Raw genomic sequence first — 25,501 nt, 5'->3', positions numbered from 1 at the left:
TCACCTGCAAGAAGGTTCAAGAAGTACTTATATGGGTGCATCCCCACCAGCCACCATTCCACCACAAGTGGGACATCTGCCACTCTCCATCCCTATGTCATATATATATATATATATATATATATATATATATATATATATATATATATATATATATATATATATATATATATATATATATATATATATATATGTGTGTGTATATATACAGTATATATATTTTCTTGGCTGCAGCATTGAATTGTAATTTCTGGCTATTTATTGCGCACCTGTAAACGGGCAAATTTTCATGTTTACAGGCGTGCAATTAATAAACAGCAATTACAAGTTAAATTAGCACTCCACTTGTAATCTAGCCATCAGCTGGTTAGATCTTTGTTAGAGCGGCTGATTTTTGTATGCATGCAGTTTGTTGAGCACTTGGTCAGTGGCTCCATACAGCGTGCACTCCGTAAAAAAGATTCTTCTACTTAAATAGTGCTGTGATTATTTAGATCTTTGTTAGATTAGATTTAATCAATTGTTGTTTTTGTTAGATCTAGCATTCAAGTAGCGGTATTAACAATTATTTGGGGGAGGGGGCTCCCAGCTTTTGCTTGTTAGATCTAATGTAACAAACAAGTGATCTAAGCTGATCTAACCAAGACCTATTAGCCTGGATGATTTCTTTGTCTTAAAATTTGATTTGGGGGCAGCCCCCAAATGTAACACTTATTATCTCTTTAATTATCCTATGATTAAGTGCCTGTAAGGGCAAGAAACTAGTCAGGATGTTTGTGGCCATGTACCTATGATTTTAACTTGGATTTAATAAAGGTTCTTTTTTGATTTTATAACAGCCCTCTTTTGGTGCCTGTCTTTTTGCATCTCTTTAATTATGTTAGATCTAACAAAACAACTGACTGATCATACATGATCTAACAAATAGCTAGCAAATTAAATCACTTTTTGTCCAATTTTTTGTTAAAGGGACATTGTACACTAGATTTTTCTTTGCATAAATGTTTTGTAGATGATCCATTTCTATAACCTGCCCATCTGGTAGTGTTTTTGTAAAAAATTTATAGTTTTGATTATTTTATTAATAACGTGCTGATTTTCAAAATCCTAACAAAACCCCACAGTGTCAGATGTTTACTCGCATTTACAGATGCTGAAAATAATAAGTAATATCTGTTTTTGCAGTGCCTAGTTAGGTCTGAATGGGTTAATTTTTATGCAGGAATTTTTAGTCAGGAGGGCCAGTTTTGTCTGACTGTGGCTATAAACTATAGCTAGTTCTGAGTGTATGTCTGTCTTTGTAAATCTAATCTTCTTCTATCCTTGTTCAAATTCTTACATTCCAGCCTGTATCAGTGAAAACCTAAATTACTTCGCATCCAGATAAGCCAAATATATCTATATGTGAGAAAATATGAGTGCATATACAGTATTTGAATGTGTGTATACCATCACATAAATTAAGTAAGCTTGCAGAATGATATACTTAGAATAACACAACATTCCTCACAAAAGCATACATTAGTTAATCTTCTTTTCTCTAGTGCTGACCTTGCCTTTTTTATCTATTGTCAGACATACTGAATATAATTTTCTGAATTAAACTTTGTAAACAAATGTTATTTACTTATATTGTAATTATATTTGAAAACCCCTTGTTTTTGTTAGCTTAGCCAATCATGAAATGTACTAGCCTAGATATGGAGATCAGGAATGCCCTATCTCCTGTGTATAAATATCTGGGTGGGGACTTACCCCCTCAGAGAAAACGTTGTACAGGGAGTGCAGAATTATTAGGCAAGTTGTATTTTTGAGGATTCATTTTATTATTGAACAACAACCATGTTCTCAATGAACCCAAAAAACGAATTAATATCAAAGCTGAATATTTTTGGAAGTAGTTTTTAGTTTGTTTTTAGTTTTAGCTATTTTAGGGGGATATCTGTGTGTGCAGGTGACTATTACTGTGCATAATTATTAGGCAACTTAACAAAAAACAAATATATACCCATTTCAATTATTTATTTTTACCAGTGAAACCAATATAACATCTCAACATTCACAAATATACATTTCTGACATTCAAAAACAAAACAAAAACAAATCAGTGACCAATATAGCCACCTTTCTTTGCAAGGACACTCAAAAGCCTGCCATCCATGGATTCTGTCAGTGTTTTGATCTGTTCACCATCAACATTGCGTGCAGCAGCAACCACAGCCTCCCAGACACTGTTCAGAGAGGTGTACTGTTTTCCCTCCTTGTAAATCTCACATTTGATGATGGACCACAGGTTCTCAATGGGGTTCAGATCAGGTGAACAAGGAGGCCATGTCATTAGATTTTCTTCTTTTATACCCTTTCTTGCCAGCCACGCTGTGGAGTACTTGGACACGTGTGATGGAGCATTGTCCTGCATGAAAATCATGTTTTTCTTGAAGGATGCAGACTTCTTCCTGTACCACTGCTTGAAGAAGGTGTCTTCCAGAAACTGGCAGTAGGACTGGGAGTTGAGCTTGACTCCATCCTCAACCCGAAAAGGCCCCACAAGCTCATCTTTGATGATACCAGCCCAAACCAGTATTCCACCTCCACCTTGCTGGCGTCTGAGTTGGACTGGAGCTCTCTGCCCTTTACCAATCCAGCCACGGGCCCATCCATCTGGCCCATCAAGACTCACTCTCATTTCATCAGTCCATAAAACCTTAGAAAAATCAGTCTTGAGATATTTCTTGGCCCAGTCTTGACATTTCAGCTTGTGTGTCTTGTTCAGTGGTGGTCGTCTTTCAGCCTTTCTTACCTTGGCCATGTCTCTGAGTATTGCACACCTTATGCTTTTGGGCACTCCAGTGATGTTGCAGCTCTGAAATATGGCCAAACTGGTGGCAAGTGGCATCTTGGCAGCTGCACGCTTGACTTTTCTCAGTTCATGGGCAGTTATTTTGCGCCTTGGTTTTTCCACACGCTTCTTGCGACCCTGTTGACTATTTTGAATGAAACGCTTGATTGTTCGATGATCACGTTTCAGAAGCTTTGCAATTTTAAGAGTGCTGCATCCCTCTGCAAGATATCTCACTATTTTTTACTTTTCTGAGCCTGTCAAGTCCTTCTTTTGACCCATTTTGCCAAAGGAAAGGAAGTTGCCTAATAATTATGCACACCTGATATAGGGTGTTGATGTCATTAGACCACACCCCTTCTCATTACAGAGATGCACATCACCTAATATGCTTAATTGGTAGTAGGCTTTCGAGCCTATACAGCTTGGAGTAAGACAACATGCATAAAGAGGATGATGTGGTCAAAATACTAATTTGCCTAATAATTCTGCACTCCCTGTATTGTTTCTCTCCATACTGCAGTGTGCCTATCAATAAACAAACCCTCTTTAACCTGTTGTGGTCTGAAGAGTTATTCAGTCCAGGGTGAATATCACCAACACATGGCATAATTGGCAGGATGGCACAATTTTAGACACCAGTCCAAGTGGCAAAATACTTTCTGCTCAAGGAGGCACTCAATTAAGACCGGTCTTCTATATGGAAAGAGCATTTTTGCTTTCAGTGTAACATCTTTTGAGTGTCTCTGGGTAAGGGGTCAGAGCTGTTTGGCGTTCTGAGTAACGCTATCCTAAGAGGCTTTATTTATTCATTCATTAATGTTATGTGTTGTTTTGTGTAAATTGTTTTTGTAAATGTCAAAACTTGTGAACAAGGCGGGTGTCTATTTAAAGGCAACTAGGATTAGGAGATTGGGTTTACAGTTCTAGCCGCCCCAACCTGACTGCAAGTCCCACCGGGCGTTAACCAGTCAGTGTTTTATTACAAGGGGGACTGTGAAAAACCCATATCCGAAACTGTGACCTCACAGACACCCCCTCCCTCTCCCAGATCCCTTTCCAAACATTTATTCCCCCCCCCCTCCCTCCATCCCTTACACTTTTCTGTAGTGTAGTGGTCCCAGTCCCGCACGCGCTCCTGCGCACCCTCCCCCCACTACCAGCATCATCATCCGGCCTGACAGGAAGTTAACCAGCTATGGGCCGTCCACCCGCCTCCCTGCTATTTCACCCAACCACCAACGATCGGCACCATCGCTGGCCACCTCTCTGCCAATCCCTTCACTGGCTTCCTCTTGCCTCTAGGATCAAACACAAAATTCTCACTCTGACATACAAAGCCCTCAACTGCACTGCTCCCCCCTATATCTCAGACCTTGTCTCCAGATACTCTCCCTCCCGTCCCCTTTGCTCTGCTCATGACCTCCTACTCTCCTCCTCTCTTGTTACCTCATCACACTCCCGTTTACAGGACTTCTCCAGACTGGCTCCCATCTTGTGGAAAAATCTGCCTCGCTCCACAACACTCTCCCCTAGTTTTGAAAGCTTAAAGCGCTCCCTAAAGACTCTACTGTTCAGGGATGCATACAACCTACGCTAACCTTACTTTATACCAGTTCCTCTCCTCCATTGCTATACCCTGAACCCCCTTAGCATGTAAGCCTAAGAGTCCAGCTGTTTGTAGATCACCTTCTTAAGAGTTGACTACAACAGTGCAACTGTGGCAGGGCCCTCTACCCATTTGATCCCTATAATTGTTTTGTTGTACTACACATTTGTTTATAGGGCTGCAGAATCTGTTGGCGCTCTACAAATAACCGATAATAATAATAATAATAATAATAATAATAATAATAAATTATATAAAACAATGGGAGCTGCCATGTTGTAACTTAGGTTACCTTCTCTGCTGTGGCCAATTAGGGACAGTTATATATAGGTTATTAGAGTGTGCAGCCAATGGCTGTGTGGAATATAACAGTGTTCTGCACTTGCCCTTTTAAAAGGAACTGAAAACCTCAACATTTCAGAATGGAATTACAGGAAAAGGGGACAACATAAATAATTAAAGTATATTGCAGAGTTTTTTTTATATATATACGATTTATCTTTTTATATTACCAATTCAAAGTGTTTAATGTCCCTTTAAGGACCAGTGACATATAGGGTACATTATGGTCATTTGGGGTTTAAATGTGGGTGTTTCAATAAGCAAAACCAGCTATTTTGATTGCAAAAATAAACACAAAGGAGGCATTTTCAATTCATTCTATACATTTAATACAGTACACTGCCCCTTTAACAATTACAGAATTGCTTGCATTCATAAAAGGGACTATGAATGCTCAGGACCATGTATGTGTCATGAGTGCAATATTGCAGCAGTTTTGGCAACAATGTTATAAATATAGCGCTCAGGTCAAATGCACCATCCTGAGACTCATCATGATTTTAGGAATGGAGCTAGGTTTCAAAAATGGATACAACATTTTTTTAATAATAAATATACATTGGATTGTTTTTTAATTGTACACTCTGCATAATTAAATTAAACTTTTTAAATTGCATAACCAGTCTAAATGATTAAAGTTACATTTTGAAATTTTAATCAATTGTCCCTTTAAGCGAAAATGTACCCAGCGATTAATACAGATGGAAAATATGTTACTTTAATTTTAGCTATAGTATTATAAATGGACTGAAGGAACTTATTCTGTAAAGTAATAATGATCACACCATTCTGGAAATAGCAGTAGTATGGCACCACTAAATAATACAGACTTAAAGGGACACTGTACCCAATTTTTTTCTTTTGTGATTCAGATAAAGCATGACATTTTAAGCAACTTTCTAATTTACTCCTATTATCAAATTTTCTTCATTCTCTTGGTATCTTTATTTGAACTGCAAGAATGTAAGTTTAGATGCCGGCCCATTTTTGGTGAACAGCTGGGTTGTCCTTGCTGATTGGTGGATAAATTAATCCACCAATAAAAAAGTGCTGCCCAGAGTACTGAAACAAACAAAAAACTTAGATGCCTTCTTTTTCAAATAAAGATAGCAAGGGAACAAAGAAAAATTGCTAATAGGAGTAAATTAGAAAGTTGCTTAAAATTGCATGCTCTATCTGAATCACAAAAGAAAAAAATTGGGTTCAGTGTCCCTTTAAAGGGACATGAAATCCAAAATTTTCCCTTTATGATTTAGAGAGAGAATATAATTTTTAAAAAGTTTTCAATTTACTTATATTTTCAAATTTGCTTTGTTATCATGCTATTCTTTGTTGAAGAGATATCTAGATAGGTAGGTGCACATGTCTGGGGCACAACATGACAGGAAGTAGTGCTCTTGCTAATGTATAACATTGTTGCAAAACAGTGCTGCGGACACATGCACATCCCTGAACTTCCTGGTTTTCAACAAAATATCAAGAAGACAAAGAAAAATTGATAATAGAAAAACATTGGAAAGTTTTTTTAAATTGTAGGTTCTGTCTGACTCATGAAAGAAAACTTTTGGGGTTTTTATGTCCCTTTAAAGGGACAGTCTAGTCAAAATTAAACTTTCATGATTCAATTTTAAACAACTTTCCAATTTACTTCTATTATCTAATTTGCTCAATTCTTTAGATATCCTTTGTTGAAGAAATAGCAATGTACATGTGTGAGCCAATCACACAAGGCCTTTATGTGCAGCAACCAACAGCAGCTACTGAGCATATCTAGATATGCTTTTCAGCAAGTGATATCAAGAGAATGAAGCAAATTAGATAATAGAAGTAAATTAAAAAGTTGCTTAAAATGACATGCTCTTTCTAAATCATGAAAGAAAAAATTAGGGTTTCATGTCCCTTTAATGTAGAGATAGATCATGAATTGTCTTTTTCACCTTAGAAGCTAAATTACACTCTTGTTTTCAACCTAAATCATTATCTATTATTTCTGCACTAAGAGCTTCCTGGCCAGTAATATTTTGTGAAAGATTTAACCTCTGTAATTTACAGGCTCAGTCATTTTAAACCTGTTTGATTCCCTCCATTGTGCAAGCATTCCTTGTTTCATGGGCTAGGCAAGAGGAAGACCACAAGTATTTTTCCTTTTATATAATGGCTCCTTATGGAGAAAAGTTAGTTGTAATAGATTTATCTTTGTAACCTTTTGTAATTGAGTAAAGTGTATTAAACTAAATATGCATATATATTTAAAACGATTAAGTGGGCGGATAACAGCTGTTCTGCTCAGCTGTTCTGCTTGTAGCTAACGTCGCTGAGGTATAAATCTTCCCCACAACTTCCGCCATCTTGTTACACCTGCATGTTAAAATGTAATCAATAAATAATAATATTCCCGGCACTAGATACTGAATGGATCAGCGTGCTTTAAAATGTTTATGCCTCCATGTTAAAAACAATCCCAGCAACCTTTATTTAGATGTAGATCAACAAATGAAATTAATTTGGGTTTATTTTCATGCTCATAGTGAAGTACTCAGATATATTTAGTTATTTGGTCTGCTCAAGAAGTATGTTGTGCATAGGACTAGAGATTGAGGGGAAAGAGTTAAAATGTACCTTATTAAGAATGATTATGGAAATGTTTTACACTGTATATAATGTACCTAAGTATAGGCTTACCAGAAGTCCCACTTTTACTGGGATTGTCCCGGTTTGGAGGCGCTGTCCCAGTGTCCCACCCAGTTGTTCATTCTGTCCCACTAGGGTTGCCACCTCCAGGTTTCAAATCATGTGTCCGGGTTTCAGACTGCCTGAAACCCAGACACATTATTCAAAATGACTGGACTGTGGCTTCCAGCATAGCTGGATGCTGGTACTTTGTTACATACAGCTGCTTAGCTTAACGTTCGTGTCCTTCAAAGTTTACATTTAGTAATACAGGCTGAGTGAGCAGCATAGTTTTTTAATTTTGTAGTACTACTTGGTTTATTTTTCTAAGAATTTAACACCCCAACCCTTGGTGTCATTGCCGGTAATACACCTTTAGGGGAATCATATGGGTATGACTAGGAAGTACAGGCAGGAAGGATTTTTGGCCTGGATCTTGCTTTACTTCATGCAGGATAGCATTTTGGCTATAATCTTCCTGCATTATGGTATAGAGTAGCCTCTTAAACAGCTTTAGCAGGTACGTGTTTCTTTTGTACTTTCATTCAATGTTGTATTTATGCCTTATCAGTATTTGGCTCTGTTCCTTAATTAAACACGTAAAACACATATTACACTGCAGATATTAAATTGTGAAATTGATAATTATGAAAGTTATAATTATGCTTGATGTTTGGCATTATTTAGAATCTGAGATTTAGATTAATGATTTATTTGCCATGACAACATAATGGTGCCTTTTTCACTAGGGGTGGTGGTATGGTCTATTTAAACTGTGTGATTCACTTGTTTGACTGAGGAAGGGTAGAGCATCCACAAAACATTACACACATAAAAGCTACTACTTTAAAAGGACCGGTAATTGCCACGCCCCCTTGACCACGCTCCTGACCACACCCCCACTGGCACCGCACAAGGTTGTCCCAGTTTCACCTCTAAAAATTATGGTAAGCCTACCTAAGTAACCTCGTGTATATTATAATTTGTACTTCTGACAACAGCAATAATGAATCTGTAGCAACATAGTTATCCAAACTTTATATCACCATATCATCAAGTTTCTGTAGTGTAGTGGTTATCACGTTCGCCTAACACGCGAAAGGTCCCCGGTTCGAGACCGGGCAGAAACATTTTTTTTAATTAATATATACACCTGTATTTCATTTGTATGTTTTAAACTTTTGTTGTTCTGGCCATGAAACCAATTCTTTTTTCTATTTCATCATATTACATTAACTGTCTAAGAACTGCAGTCTAACATCTGTAATTAATGTAATAAACGATTCTAGTCTGCATGGAAATATCTGTAATAACTACAACAAATATTGATTTTCTTTTATATTATCTTTATGTTTATATTTACATTCGGAATAGTTGGTTATGCTTATTGAAACCACTACCTAAAGTAAACATTTAAATACTTAAGAATTTATTTTGTTTATAGAGTATGAGATAAGGATATCTACTCTTTTGGCAAACTCAGTCCATTTTAGTGGCCATGTTTTGAGAAAAATGTGTAGTGGTTTTAATGAAGAAAAGCAGCTATTTTAAATAAAAAAAACAAAAACTGAACCTTAAGGAGTAATACCCTGCATCTTGGTATAATAAGTAATTAAGAACATTATTAATGGGAAAATCATTACAGTACACACTGTCCCTTCAAGTCTTTTTATGAGTAAAATGATAGCTGTTATCGCTGTAGATTTTCATTGTCAACTCAAGAAGGAGTAAAACCACAACCTCAAGTACCACCACCTTTTTACTATGTAGTAAATTTTAATAATAACCTTGTCTTCACTGTTCAAAAAGGAAGGACTAAACTGTACAAAGCGTTCAAACATCTCCCGCCATTTTTGTACACCTGCTTGCTAATTTACAATCATTACGCAGTGATATCCTCGGCCATTACTAATAACCGGTCCGCATGGGAGTTTATGCATCCATGTTAAAAAAACAAAAAAAAAAACAGCAGTCTTTATTTGGATGCAATATCACAAATGTCAGTAATATGGGTTTATTTTCATTCTCTTAGTGAAGTACTCGGATCTGTTAGTGAACTGCAAGTTATTAGGTCTGCAATCAGTTGCTCTGTGGTGCATAGCACTAGAATTAGTAATGTTACTTATATCGTTAATGATTGTGGCAAAAGACTTCAAATATACCCAATTCAGTTTAAGTTTATGGAAATTCCTACACTGTATCTTGTACATTACATATAACATTAAAAAGTTGTTTTGAAAACGTTATATCTGTAACACCACGGTTACATTAATTTGCTCATTACATTAATTTGCTCATACAGGGTTTCTGTAGTGTAGTGGTTATCACGTTCGCCTAACACGCGAAAGGTCCCCGGTTCGAGACCGGGCAGAAACACTTTTTTTTCTATATATATATATATTTCAGTTGTATGTTTAAAACTTTTATTGCTCTGGCCAAGAGGAAACCCATGAACTTTTTCCCCCCATCATATTGCATTAAATGTATATTAACTGCAGGCTAACATATGGAATGAATATAATACATTTTTGTAGTCTGCATTGGAAGATATATATATATATATATATATATATATATATATATATATATATATATATATATATATATATATATATATATATATATATATATATATAAAATACTGATTTTCTTTTCTAGTATCTTGTACTGTGCTCAACGTAATTATGTAAAATTAACCAACCGCTGTTTTTAATTCCTTCAATTTAAATATGTAAAGTACCCATCGTTACAAGTGATAAGCGACAGGAAAACAAGATACAGTAAAATGTATTATTGCCCTCTCAACAAATTTTCTTTAGCATTTCTTTAATGGAAGACAAATAGGTAGTGTCCTTATTTCTTTAAAAGCACAAATTTGTGGATGTAACTAAGCCCGGCTAGCTCAGTCGGTAGAGCATGAGACTCTTAATCTCAGGGTCGTGGGTTCGAGCCCCACGTTGGGCGTTCTTCTTTTGTCGTTTTCAAATTAAGAGCAATTAGTTCCTCAGCATGTTGTTTATGCTAATAGGAACGTTAAAATAATCAGTATTAATTTGTTTGTCACTGAACACAGTAAATATAAAGAAGCGTGTTTAAAAGTAAAAAAAAAACGAAATCACAAAAATTGACTGATAAATACTAAGGAATAGGTAGTTGTTTAAAATTTACTTGACTAATGAGGAGTATGGTCTTCATGTGGTTTCTGTAGTGTAGTGGTTATCACGTTCGCCTCACACGCGAAAGGTCCCCGGTTCGAAACCGGGCAGAAACACTTTTTTTTTATTTATTAATATATTTAATTAGTATGTGTAAACTAGTTTTTTTGGAAGTAGGTACAAAACAAAAAGTAACTATTGTAAATAAAGAGCTAGAGCAGAGGAATATATATATATATATATACACACACAACATTATGTGAATATGCAACAGATTACAATACTACTACCTTACAGGAAGCAAAATATTTCTATATTTTATCAGTACATATATTGTGCATGAAACGACTATAGTATAGTGCCCGGCTAGCTCAGTCGGTAGAGCATGAGACTCTTAATCTCAGGGTCGTGGGTTCGAGCCCCACGTTGGGCGTCATATTTTCTTTCTTAGCGGGGAAAAATGTGGACCTACATTTTCTAATTTATTACAGCAGTAAAAATTCCACTATTTCCTGCATTTAAAATCTTGAAAATGGGTTAATACATAGATATAGTACCATTATTACATTTGCTATAATTATTTTTAAAATATATTTATTTTGTATTCACTAGTGATTATATCTGTTTTTAAAGGGCAATTTTTCTTTTAATACATCATTTAAGCTATCTCCTTTTTGAGCACTGCTCTGGAGTTATACTGAAACTTGTTACATGCCCATTTTACAGTGGTTCAGTTTTATATCACAGGAGGAGTCAATATATATATTTCTTGCGATTTGTTTTTCTGAGGATATCTTTATTTACACTTTTATTCAGTAATGACTGACTTCCTTTCATATGGGGACCACAGAACAATATTTTAAAAGCATTAAGTGCCTCTGCCTCATCTAACTTTATGGCTATTAAACATACAAATGATATATTTCAAAAAAATGTTCAGTAGCAAAGGAACCAATTTAGGTAAGGTTGCAGGGTGCCCCTTATCAGCTCTTATTCCCTCTAGAATAAGGTGACAAGAATTTTAAAATTAAATCCGGGGACATTTTTTTTTTTTATTGGCAAATGGTAAAAAAACAATTTTATTAGCATATTTTCCTCAAATTATATATGCAGTGTATTTGGTATGGGTTTATGGAGTGATTGTATAAATACATTATTTCTCACATTTTCTCACACACAAGCATACATATACACACATACACACACACACACACAAACATACATATACACACATACAAGCATACATATATACACATAAGTAATTAAATGCCCTATCCTCCTGGCTTGCTGTAATAACTTACCAGTCATAAAACTGACTGACACATAACAACTTATAACTTAACTTTACCATAAATGACTTTGGTAATACATAACTTGAATAATGACACAAACACAGGGTGTGGGTATAAAGACCCATAGGGTCCGCATTTATTATAGAACATAGGAACCGGCTGGAAGCAACTCAGCAAACCTTAAACCAATCTAGCTAGGAGAGTAAGTACCACCCGCTAGGAAATTGGACCACGCCCGTGAATGCCTACACAATCAGAGCTTAGCTGCACGCACAGACTTAGGGAGTTCTCGGCAACATCAAATGGGGGAAAGTGTCCCAGGCGCGCGCCTGCGGAGACTACCCTCCCCCTGGGCAAGCCGTCACTCTACCTCTAATGGCAAACCGGGGCGTGGGACAACCGCCTAGCCAGGGTGGGATTTTATAAAGCTCCAGACCAGTAGGACAAGGTGTGACTAGGCGCGTGTACATGCCACTACCTGGGGAGTCAAAAAACTAAAGTCCTTGGGGTTAAGGAAGCGAGCCGCTTAGCCCTCATCCTGCCTCAGACACCCTGCTGATAAAAACACCCTAGTGATGTCCAGCCTAAGTGATTGCCGCCTTACCAATGAAAGGGAGGGCGGGAGGGAAGCTGTGAAGACAAGCTGGAAAGAGGGTTTGGGGCCTGTAGCTTGGCTTCTTAAAGGTGAGCCCTATACCCACACACACAAATGCAACATTGTTGCCACTTCACAGCAGCTCACTCCTAAGGGCCCTAATTTTTATGTATGTTACGGGCTATGCTGCCCTCCACTGTCTTACATACACAAGCATACATATACACACATACGCACAGAAGCATACACAGACATCCCAACTCTCCCTGATTGAAGTTCAGGGACTCTCCCTGATTGTATTAGCGGCTCCCTGATGCCAGCAAATGGAATGTAATCTCCCTGAAACTCCAAGTACTATGATCCAATGTGGCCCAAATCCGGAAAAGTGTTTCTTTAAGGAATGCCTTTAGTTGCTGGGATGTTATAAAACCCTCAAAGCATGCATCAGTAACCAAAAAGCCCCCACTGAGTTTAATAAAATAAAACACAAATACTACCTTATTTACTGCATGTAATTAAACTTCGTATTCTAAAATATTTAAGCCTTTAACAAGCGTACAATCACTGGAAAAAAGGTTTGTTGTATGTGGTTGTGCAATAAAGCTACTTTTTTTTTTAATGTGACTTTAGTGGGAAGCTAAAGTCTCTATCTTATTTAGGATTTCAAGGTGTCCAATATATAACGGGGGGGGGGGGGGGGGGGGTTGGCGCAGTAGCAGGTGAAGCCACCTCCCTGAAATTAGTTTTTGCAGGTTGGGATGTCTGCATTCATATACACACATGCACATACACACACATACAAGCATACATATATACACATACATACACAAACATACATATACACACATACACACACAAGCATACATATACACACACATACATATGCAAGTATACATATACACACATGCACATACACACACATACAAGCATACATATATACACATACACACATACAAGCATACATATATACACATACATACACAAGCATACATATACACACATACACACACAAGCATACATATACACACATACACACACAAGCATACATATACATACATACACACACATACAAGCATACATATACACACATACACACACAAGCATACATATACACACATACACACACAAGCATACATATACATACATACACACACATACAAGCATACATATATACACATACATACACAAGCATACATATACACACATACACACACAAGCATACATATACATACATACACACACATACAAGCATACATATATACACATACATACACAAGCATACATATACACACATACACACACAATCATACATATACACACATGCACATACACACACATACAAGCATACATATATACACATACACACATACAAGCATACATATATACACATACATACACAAGCATACATATACACACATACACACACAATCATACATATACACACATGCACATACACACACATACAAGCATACATATATACACATACACACACATACAAGCATACATATATACACATACATACACAAGCATACATATACACACATACACAAGCATACATATACACACATACACACAAAAGCCTACATATACACAGACAAGCATACAAATACATACATGCATACATATATACACACACATGAATACATGTACACACATGCACATACACACACATACAAGCATACATATACACACACAAGCATACATGTGCACACATACACACACAAGCATACATATACACACAAGCATACATACACACATATACACAGACACAAGCATACATATACACACACACAAGCCTACATACACACATATACATACACACACACATACATATATATATATATATATACACACACACAAGCATACATATACACACATGCACATACACACACACACACACACAAGCATAAATATACACACATGCACATACACACATACACAAACATACATATACACACATGCACACACACACACACACACACAAGCATAAATATACACACATGCACATACACACATACACAAGCATACATATACACACACAAGCACACATAAACACACAAGCATACATATACACACAAGCATACATACACACATATACACAGACACAAGCATACATATACACACACACAAGCCTACATACACACATATACATACACACACATACATATATATACACACACACAAGCATACATATACACACATGCACATACACACACACACACACAAGCATAAATATACACACAAGCACATACACACATACACAAGCATACATATACACACATGCACATACACACACAAGCCTACATATACACACATACACAAGCTCTTCCCTCCTGACCTGCACGCTGCCTGCCATACGCTGGGACAAAGTGACGTTATCAGGGCGAATGCTTCCTCCCAGATCTTGGCTGCAGTACAACAGGAGCCAGGGACAGTACAACAGGAGCCGGGGACATTTCCGGGGACATAATTTTTCCGGGACAGTCTCCTCAATCCGGGATGTCTGGTCAGTAGTGATGTCGCAAACATAAAATTTTCCGTTCGCGAACGGCGAACACGAACTTTCGCGAATGGGCTAACCGCCATAGACTTCAATAGGCAAGCGAATTTTAAAACCCACAGGGACTCTTTCTGGCCACAATAGTGATGGAAAAGTTGTTTCAAGGGTACTAACACCTGGACTGTGGCATGCCGGAGGGTAGGGTTGCCACTCGTCCCTTAAAATACAGAACACTTTTAAGTTACACATGCTGCAGGGTGTGCAGGGAGGAATATGAATAGTGCTGTCCAGAAACACAATACATGTTCCTCCCTGCACACTGTGCAGCATGTGTAACTCATAAGTGTCCAGGAAAACATGGCTGAGGTGGCAACCCTACCGGAGGGGGATCCATGGCAAAACTCCCATGGAAAATTACATAGTTGATGCAGAGTTTGGTTTTAATCCATAAAGGGATAACATGTAAACATTGGGTATTTCTGAACTCAGGACAAAATTTAGAAACTATTTAGCATGGTTTTTTTTTGGTGGTTGTAGATGTGTAACAGATTTTGGGGGTCAATGTTAAAAAAGTGTGTTTTTTTCAATTTTTTCCTCATATTTTATAATTTTTTTATAGTAAATTATAAGATATGATAAAAATAATGGTATCTTTAGAAAGTCCATTTAATGGTAAGAAAAACGGTATATAATATATGTGGGTACAGTAAATGAGTAAGAGGTAAATTACAGCTAAACACAAACACCGCAAAAATGTAAAAATAGCCTTGGTCCCAAACGGACAGAAAATGGAAAAGTGCTGTGGTCATTAAGGGGTTAATGTACACTACTGTTACACCAGATATGAGTTGCACTGGTGTGACACTGTGCCCTGGCAGGCACTGAAACGCACACACGTGAAGGAAACTGACTGCTATTATTTCACAGTCAAAAAAGTGTTGTTTTTTTTAAATGTACACTACTGTTACACCAGATATGAGTGGTGGCACTGGGCAAGTGGGCACAGTATACTCTCTAAGGCTGACACACACGCTGGCAGGCAGGCAACTGCAATTAGATTACACAGGGAAAAAAAAAAGCAGACTGATGTTCTAGCCCTAAAAAGGGCTTTTTGGGGTGCTGTCCTTACAGCAGAGATCAGATGAGTCCTTCAGGACTGTAGTGGACACTGAATACACTAGCCTAGCTATTGATTTCCCTATTAAATCAGCAGCAGCTACACTGTCCCTCCTCTCACTAAGAATGCAGCTTCCGAATGAATCTAAAATGTATGCTGTCCAGGAGATGGGAGGGTCTGGGAGGGAGGGTCTGCTGCTGATTGGCTGGAATGTGCCTGCTGACTGTGAGGTACAGGGTCAAAGTTTACTCAATGATGACAAATAGGGGGCGGACCGAACATCGCATATGTTCGCCCGCCGCGGCGAACGCGAACAAGCTATGTTCGCCGCGAACTCTTCTCCGGCGAACTATTCACGACATCACTACTGGTCAGCCTACTCTATAAGGAACTTTTGAGTTGTGGCCATTTTTTTCTGGGGCTACAATTGTATTTTTTTTAACATTTTTGGAACATGTTATTGAGGGAAGACTGGCTATGAGGTTTAACACGTTTTGTCTACCCTATATATATATATATATATATATATATATATATATATATATATATATATATATATATATATATATATAGAACAAACAGTGTGAAAAATAGTTAATCCTAGCCACTGTATTACAAAATACTTTTTGATTTATTATAGGTTAAAGAGACATGGAAGTCAAAATTAAAGGACCACTAAATAAAATAGACTTGCATAATTAACAAGTGCATAATAAAATGACAATGCAATAACACTCTGAATTTCAAATAAGCAATATATTTTTTTCTGCCAAATATATTTTCTTTCTAAAGGTAGTGAGAGTCCACAAAAACCTTTTCTTACATATGGGAAATACATCACCTGGCTACCAGGAGAAGTCAAAGACACCTTGAATAGAACACTCAACTATCCCTCCTACTTCCCCTTTCTTCCCAGTAGTTATTTGCCTCATCTATGAGGTAGGCAGAGATAAGAGATGCTCTGTAAATTTTTTACCTTAAGTACCCTCAAGTGGTTTGTGTCTGGCAAGAGAGGGTTAGAGGAGTACTGTGGCAGTCCTTGTTAATCTCTTAGTAGAGTATTGGACTCAACTGCTCATAAGTGTCGCAGGGAAGTTCCCAGGTCTCTTTTTGTGAGCCATGATGTACTCCCACACAAGTTACAGTGGTGCTTTTCCCTGTCTCTGAATATTCTAATGAGAACTTTAGGATTAAGGGATGCTAAACCGGCTGAGGAAAAACGGTACAGAAAGTAGACATTATATTTATACCTAATTCAGGGTCTCCTGTAGTATTCACCGTTCCATTTTTGGTCGCTGATAGCATTTCCAAGGAATGGGAGAAGCCAGGGGTTCTGTTTTTCTCCCAATTTCCTAATTTTAAGAAATTGTTTCTGATAACCATTAGAGTTGTGGAACACTGCATCTAAGGTGGACGGAGCTATTTCTACCCTTGCTAAGCAAACCACCATTCCATTGGAGGATAGCACATATTTTAAGGATCAAATGAATAGGCGACTGGAACCTTAGACAGGTGTCTTACATGGGGGTCTGCTTTTCCATCCAGCAGTAAGTATTACTTCCTTGGCCGGAGTTGCAGTCTATGGGTGTGACTCCTTATCTGAGTTGATTAGGGTTGAATATCCTCTAGAGGAGATACAGAACCATATTCAGGTGCTCAAAGCTGCTAACACTTTCATTTGTGGTGCAGATATCCAAATGGTCTGTATTAATACCAAAGATTCAAACCTTGCAGTTTTAGCAAGAAGAGCACTCTGGCTAAAATCCTGGTCTGTGGATATGGTCTCCAAATCCAGAATACTATCCCTTAACTTTTAGCGGTAAGAGTCTGTTTGGCCCCAGCTTGGATTATATTATTTCATCTGTCACTGGAGGAAAGGCGAGATTTCCTTTCTCAGAACAAAGTTTAGACTTAAGGGAAGAACAGAAGGACATTTTTCGGTCCTTTCATCAGAGCAAGACACAGAGAAGCTCTTCCTCAAATAAACCTGAGACTACGAGAAGTACCTGGAAACCAAATCCAGTCTGTAACAAGCAGTCCAAAGAAGCCGATTCCAAGTCTGTATGAAGGTGAGGCTCCCTATCTAGAGTCAGTTTCACTAGGGGCGAGATTAAGCCTGTTTTCACGGGGTGCGGGCTCAGTGTATTATTATTATTATACTTTATTTATTAAGCGCCAACATATTCCGCAGCGCTGTCCATGGATACAATGCATTTAAGTAAGACAATACAAGACTTGTAAAATACAGGACAAAATTTACAAACACATACAGGAGGGATTGAGTGTATCAAAACCCTGAGGTTCAGGACTTTGTTTCTCAGGGGTGCAGGATCAGATTCTGTTTTTTTATCCCCCAAGAGGCTTTATTTTGTTTTGGTTATTCAGAAGGCAAGAAGAGAGACTAGCCTTTCTGTATTATGTAGAGAATTTGAAATCTATGGGGGTAATTGTTTCCAGGGGAGATAGGAAAAGGTTTTTTATTTTTTATTTAAATCTTTTCATAGTTCCAAGAAAGGGGGAACTTTTTGACCTATCTTAGATCTAAAGAGCCTAAATAGGTTTTCTTTAGGGTTCTTTTGTTCAAATGTAGAAAATCAATCAATCCTTTGAGGACAATCATGACGACAGTGTATTTGAAGGATGCATACCTTCATATTCTGCTCATCAGCATTTCCAATTCTTGGCCCTTCTCTTTGGCTGGCCACGGCCCCAGAAGTTTCACAAAAGTCTGGGGGCTTTACTTGCAAGGTCAGGCTACAGGGCATTTCTGTGGCTCCATATTTGGACTACATATGGTTCAAGCTCCATCTTCACAGTTAGCGGCCACTCACACAGTGAAGTTACTTCAGTATCTTCAGATTCATGGTTGGAAGTAAGCCTAGAAAAAGTTATAGTATGAACATGAGCTTTCTAGGGGTTGTTTATAGATTTGTTGGTTAGGTAAATTTTCCTAACGGTACAACGCAAAGTCAAATTTTAGTCTACCTGTCAAGATCTTCTGGTTTCTCCTCATTCTCCTGTGGCGCAATGTATGGAGGTAGTGTGTCTTATGGTAGCAGCTTTAGATGCTATACCATTTGCCTGCTTTCCTTTGCAACCTTTACAGTTGTACATGCTTAGATAATGGAATGGGGATCACTTGGACCTCTCAAGTGTCCAGTTTGGATCAGGTCACCAGAAACTCTCGGTGGATGTCACCCGATCCCATGAATTGGGGTAGCAATTTCCTTTGCCCATCTTGGGAGATTGTCATCACAGACGCAAGCCTGTCCAGTTTGAGGGCAGTACGGGGCTCAGGGAGTATGGTCAGCATGGGAGGCGTCCCTTCCCATAAATATCTGGAGATCAGAGTCTTTTTCAATGCCATGAGGGCGTGGCCCCAGTTATGTTCTGTCTGTTCTATTTGATTTCAGCCAGACAAATGGTGGCATATGTCAACCATCAGTGGGATTTCCAGGGTTCCTTAGCGATGCAAGAAGTGGCACGCATCTTGGAGTAGGCGGAATGACATCAATGTCTGATATAGGCTATACACATCACATGAGTAGAAAACTGGAAAACTTATTATCTGAGTAATCAGGCTCTTCATTCGAGATATTAATTCAATAAGGGTTGCCAGAGATAGACCTCATGGCATCATGTCTCAATTCTGAGAGCCCAAGATATGGCTCGAGGTAGAGGGATCTTCAGGTAGAAAGGTAGATGCATTAGCAGTACATTGGGATTATCAACTGGTTTATCTGTTTACCGCAATCGTGTTCCTTCCACGTGTAATAGCACAGATCACAAAAAGGGGTGTCTGCAATTTTTATAGCTCCTGCATGGCCAGAATTACTAGAGGGACAAAAAAGGGTCTTTTGACTAGTTCTGTTAAGGAAAAAGACAAAAAGGGGATTTGGATTGCTCAGTTTTAATTGTGCACTAGGCTTAATCTGTATAGGTACAACATCGATTATGGTATCCAAAAACACACACTAATGGGTCAATGATCAGCTATGTGGTATTCATAAGCCCACTTTGGTACTTGGTGGGTCAAAGGCATGCAAAAATGAGAAAAGTGGGTGAATATGGAGAGGGAGACTCAGCTCACAAGACAGGTACAACTTGGATGTGCACTCAGGTTACCTTCTATTATACTCGGAAAATTAATGCACTCACATTTGTGTGGTTGTCCCAACAGTCCAAGATCTTGTCCTCATCTGTCCCCTATCCGCTTATGTAAAGCATGACTCTCCTTAGCTTTCGGTGTTAGACTCACCTTTTCCCAGATTGGCATCCATGCAGTCTGACCTTGCTGTTTCGTTCAGGGCCCCTGGTCTACGTCACTGGGGGGCTTCGCTCTCACTTGTCACTCACCCACCAATCACAAATGCGCCTGGACCCATGTGTGTTTGAAACGGCTCTGTCAGGGATCTGCTGGAGAAGCTGGCTAAATGAGAATCAGTCAAAGAAGAGTATCCAGCAATCCAAAGTTGAAGTAAAAAATTACTTTTAGTAAGTTCAGTTTAAAATTAAACCTGGAAAAAGACACCAACAGTGTGTCATAATTCAAAGGAAGTCTATGCGTTTCAGCACATAGCCATAGTCATGACTTAATGTGCATATACAATCAGCCACTTTAAAAAGGGTAAACCAAAACCTCATTGGTGCACTGAAACATGACATCATTCACATTTTTCTTAAAGATACATGTTACCTAAACACTCGTACACTTGTTTATAAATAGATAGATATCGTTACTCTACCTGCTCTTTATAATGAGATGACCTCTCTGTTAAATCTGTTTCCCTAGATTTAAGGAGCACCAGATATAAGAAACAAGTATTTTGTTTAAACTCAAAAGAGCAATGTGTTGCAAATTACAGAGGACTCCCTTAATGTCTTCCTAATTGAATGCCATTTCTAATACAAAAGAAAGATTCTTAAGACATATTGTAGGGTATTAAAGTACAAAATTCAAAAAGAACGGAGAAAAGCACTGTCACAAGGTTACATGAATTACAAATGTTTTTGCTCACTTTATATAGAAGGTACCAGTAATTCATGGTTTTGTGAGAAAATAGTGTATAACCTACTCAATGTTGTAGGTGAGAAAGCTAGTGTACAGAGTGTTGTGTTTGGATCTTATTCCCAGTAATTAATTAGATCATATTCACTGTTAAGTCCAAAAGGGATTCTAGTCCCTAATTGGAAAATCCAATATATTTCACGTTTGTTGAGAATTTTGTCCCTCAAAGTCCCTCCAGTAAAATTATCCCCAAATTTCGCAATCCATCAGTGTTTTACCCAATTCAGAGTAGAGGAGCTATGTTCTAAAAAATTCAACACATAATTGAACAAGACTTAAACACATTGGCATATACATCTAGGAATGACAAGGGAAATACTTATCTAAGCAAAAAATTAAAATTAGCAATTAAAAAACTTAGTGACAATCCAGACATAATTATAAGAAATAGAGAGGGCTCTATTGTAGTCCTAGACAAAGCACAGTTTGTACATGAAGCAAATAGACAATTGGGGGATTATAGACAGTATATTCAATTAGAAACTGACCCCATCGTTGATAATCCAGTCATTGCAGTGTTTAATCTGTTACCAAAAATACATAAAGGTATTGAAAATATGACGGTATAGCCTATAAAAAGGGGTATAGGCTCATTAAATGAACATCTGTCACAGTGGCTAGATGAGATTTTACAGCCAATAGTGGAAGGCCTAACGAAAATTATCAATCCTGGGATTGATGGATTGTACACCTATATAGCACTCATTCCCTAATTGATAGTGGCAAAAATTGGACAAGATCTGTGTCTCCTAGGAGGAGAGTGTGCATGGGGATGTAATTAAAATATAACCTTTATTGGTAATTTTTAAAATACAAAGCAACAAACACAATTAACATACATACTTTATTAAAAACACAGGTTTGGGTCTTTGAAAGTTTTATCCGTTATTCACGGAATACCTTATGTGGTTATGGTATATATTAGAAATCACTTGAGTTTCAAGTCTCAGTAATTGTATAATATATTAATATATTTAGAGCTTACATCCAGTGGAGCTGTTTGGTTATGATATTTACTCTAATATTATATATGTGGTCTCTGAATCACCATTGAATTCAAATTTTAATATTAGAGGTATTAACATAAATATCCCATAGTATCACCAAAGTTTGTTATTAATGCTTATAGTATTGCATAGAATATGTGTCTTAGTGAGACAATAACAGATTTCCTTGTAGTTGTATTCTTTGTGTTATATATAGGTACATATATCTTAGTATACTGTCAGTGGGGATATATGCAGAATACTGTTTTAAATAGCCTCCTAGCTATTTAGAGACAAAGAGTACTGTCTGTATGGAATATAGTAACACTGGTCAGTGAGATATTTTATTCGTATATTTATCAATACTTATGTATACAGGAGCATTATGCTTGTACCGCTGTGCAGAGATTGGTTATGTTGCTAAAATTCCATTGAATTTTTAAAGTTGATAGTATGTACTATACTTGTTGTAATAGCAACAAATTAAGTAACATTGTAACTCTGTTGGATTGTTAATGTGTTAATTTTCATGGGGAATGTTGCTTCCATTATATATATAAAGGCATTACTTGGCGGGCTTGGATCTTTAATAATATTGATAACACGCTTTCAATATAGGTTTACAAGAGAGAATTTTATAATGATATTCTCACCATTTGTTATTCTGATAATTAATGTTGAAATCTTACAATGTAGGAGTTATGGCAATCTTATGAGTATGTTGTAATGCTACAATAAAGTGGCTGCTATTAGTGACTTCGCTACGCTCTTAGTTTGTATCAGATATTGCTTAGTAATAGAAACTAGTTGAATCGTATTATCCACTTAGGCATAGAAGGTCATTAGCGGCATTGTGACGAGAACTCACTGAGTACTTGCGGTGTTATGTGTATATTTAAATCTCTATATTAATAACCGCTTGCTGAATCCACGCTATAGATACTGGTTAGATTTAGAATAATTCACTGAGTATTTGCGATATTATATCAATGTTTGATGCATCACAACAATAACCGCCGACAATATCTGCACTCCTTGCGATAATATATCTGTATTAGATGTACCACCTTACTAATCGCTTACTAAATCCAAGGCTGTAAATGCCGGTTAGGCTTAAGGTGCTTCACTAAGTATTTGCGGTGTTATATGTGTATTCAAAGCTCCATATTAGTAACCGCTCGCTGATTCTAAGCTTCTAATGTCGGTTAGACTTAATACATTACTACTGAGTTAAATCTCATTTTCGAGTAAGTTTACTTAATATTGTGCACAACCACAATAGTTATATATAATAACGACCTATGTTCCTGCTTATTAAAAAATGCTGACTGGCATTCTACAAACAATTCCCTAACATGTTTCGCTACTAACGTGACTTTTTCAAAGGGTACGGCGCGGCCAAACAGGTGTCTATTTATTGGCTAGCACTGCTCCTCCTATTGGACGTTTTTGACAAATCAGATGGTTCCTTACAAGGGACCAATCATTGAATGAGAGACAGCCTGTGTGTATTGGAAAAGAAATATCATTGGATACGGCTGCCCCTTCATTCTTGTATTATGTGTTGATTCCAGATCTCAATGTAATCTTTCAATGAAAGAAATATGTACATCTTTTTTCAATGAAAGGGGGAAGGAGGAGAATATTTAAGAAGGATAAAACCTTCTGATATTTATTGAATTATTCTTTGAAATAAAGGTTCGCAAAGAATATTATTTGTGATTATCGTTTTTGTGTTTTATTAGTTTCAATATACCAAAGACAGGATGTATTACTGGCAGATTATCCACCGGTATGAATTGATCAGTTTGTAGTATAGAGATGGATACAGAGGAACGGGCAAAAAGGATATTTTATCTAGATATATGTTATCATGGGTTATAATTTGGAGCTGAAATCTCTTTATCTTGGAAGAGAAATATATATACACTTGACTGAATTAAAGTGAAAAATATCCTGAATGGACATAGAAAGCAATACAATTAAAAAATGAAAAATAAAAGAATGTGAAAATATAAGAAAATTAATAATAATAATAATAAAAATTATATAGAGTGAAAAGTGATAAATAATAATGATAATATTTTTAAATAAATCTAAATATTATAATAGTCCATAATCAACTCCTTTTTACAATTGCTTTTATGTTTCCACTGTTTGATGGTTCATTACAAGGGAAACATAGTGAGTTTTATTATCTAGAGTAGTTCAGCTGCATACTTAAATTTTTGATGCCAGCAGTACTATCTGGTGTTTTTCATATTAGTTGGTATTATATTAACTAAGGAAGTATACTTTGGGATAAAAATCTTATTATATTGACTAAATGTGGATCCGAAAAATGGTGATATGAAAACAAAATAAGAGATGACCCTAGAGAATAAGAAATTATAAAATTTAAAGTTCTATTAATATAAATAATTATTTGAAGTGAAGCTGTGCCATATGTGGTACGGGTGAGGGTGGATAAGGTGTAAACACCAAATAGTGCTATTACTAACGTGATAATAAAAGAATAAGTTGAATTAAATTAAATGTGTGTGGGTGATCAATAATTGAATATCTTCATGGTGATGTGTGATTTGGGTCCTAGATGCAGATAGCAAATATTAAAGTGTCAGTGATAAGTGATGGATATATAATCCATATTTTAGTGACTGATGAATTTATAGTCAATATGATAATTGCGTTATGCATGTTCAAAGGTTGTTTATAGGATCTTCCTAGTATAGAGGATTTCTTGTTAGGATTAAATGTTTTTTATTTTTCTGAGTTACTGATATTTTTCATCTTATTTATATCTACAGGTATGAAAAATAATTATTATGTTCGTTTAAACCCATTAGGTTGTATGGAATTCAGCAGATAAATCCATCTGCTTTCATGTTGTAGTAAACTTGTTTCTTTGTCGCCACCTCTAATTCCAAGGTTAATTTTGTGTATTCCAAAGCACATTAGCCCTTCAGCCTTTCCTTGATGGAATTTGTAAAAATGTTGTGCTACTGATGAAATGGCCTTCTTGTTCTTTAAGTCTTTGGCTGCATTTCTGATATTACGCACGTGTTCTTGCAATCTCGTTCGTAATTTACGTGTCGTCATCCCTACATAGGTTTTGGGGCACTTGCATTGTAAGACATAAATTACACCAGTGGTGTTGCAATTGATGAAAGATTTGATTAGATGTTTTTTATCAAATCTATCTGTAACTGATGTTGTTTTTTTCAGAAATTTGCAGCTAATACAATTCCCACATGGGTATGAGCCGTTTTGTATGCCACTGACAGTAGTTTTCTTTTTGCGGGTATAATGGCTGGGGCTCACAAGATCC

General features: G+C 36.9%; 1 protein-coding gene and 5 non-coding genes across 8 annotated transcripts in view; 5 read left to right on the top strand and 1 right to left on the bottom strand.

The window, feature by feature from the left end:
- LOC128663538 (F-box/LRR-repeat protein 12) overlaps positions 1-25,501 on the bottom strand; it is a 495,942-nt gene that overhangs the window by 64,598 nt on the left and 405,843 nt on the right. The window lies entirely within an intron of this gene.
- TRNAV-AAC (transfer RNA valine (anticodon AAC)) lies at positions 8,518-8,590 on the top strand. The gene has a single exon. It is a non-coding gene; the product is annotated as a tRNA-Val (tRNA).
- On the top strand, positions 9,764-9,836 carry TRNAV-AAC (transfer RNA valine (anticodon AAC)). Its single transcript has one exon. It is a non-coding gene; the product is annotated as a tRNA-Val (tRNA).
- TRNAK-CUU (transfer RNA lysine (anticodon CUU)) lies at positions 10,352-10,424 on the top strand. The gene has a single exon. It is a non-coding gene; the product is annotated as a tRNA-Lys (tRNA).
- TRNAV-CAC (transfer RNA valine (anticodon CAC)) lies at positions 10,659-10,731 on the top strand. The gene has a single exon. It is a non-coding gene; the product is annotated as a tRNA-Val (tRNA).
- On the top strand, positions 10,976-11,048 carry TRNAK-CUU (transfer RNA lysine (anticodon CUU)). The gene has a single exon. It is a non-coding gene; the product is annotated as a tRNA-Lys (tRNA).

This window comes from Bombina bombina, chromosome 6 (genome assembly GCF_027579735.1).
Source record: "Bombina bombina isolate aBomBom1 chromosome 6, aBomBom1.pri, whole genome shotgun sequence".
Taxonomy (NCBI): Eukaryota; Metazoa; Chordata; class Amphibia; order Anura; family Bombinatoridae; genus Bombina; species Bombina bombina.
This window is presented reverse-complemented; position numbering and strand designations above follow the sequence as displayed.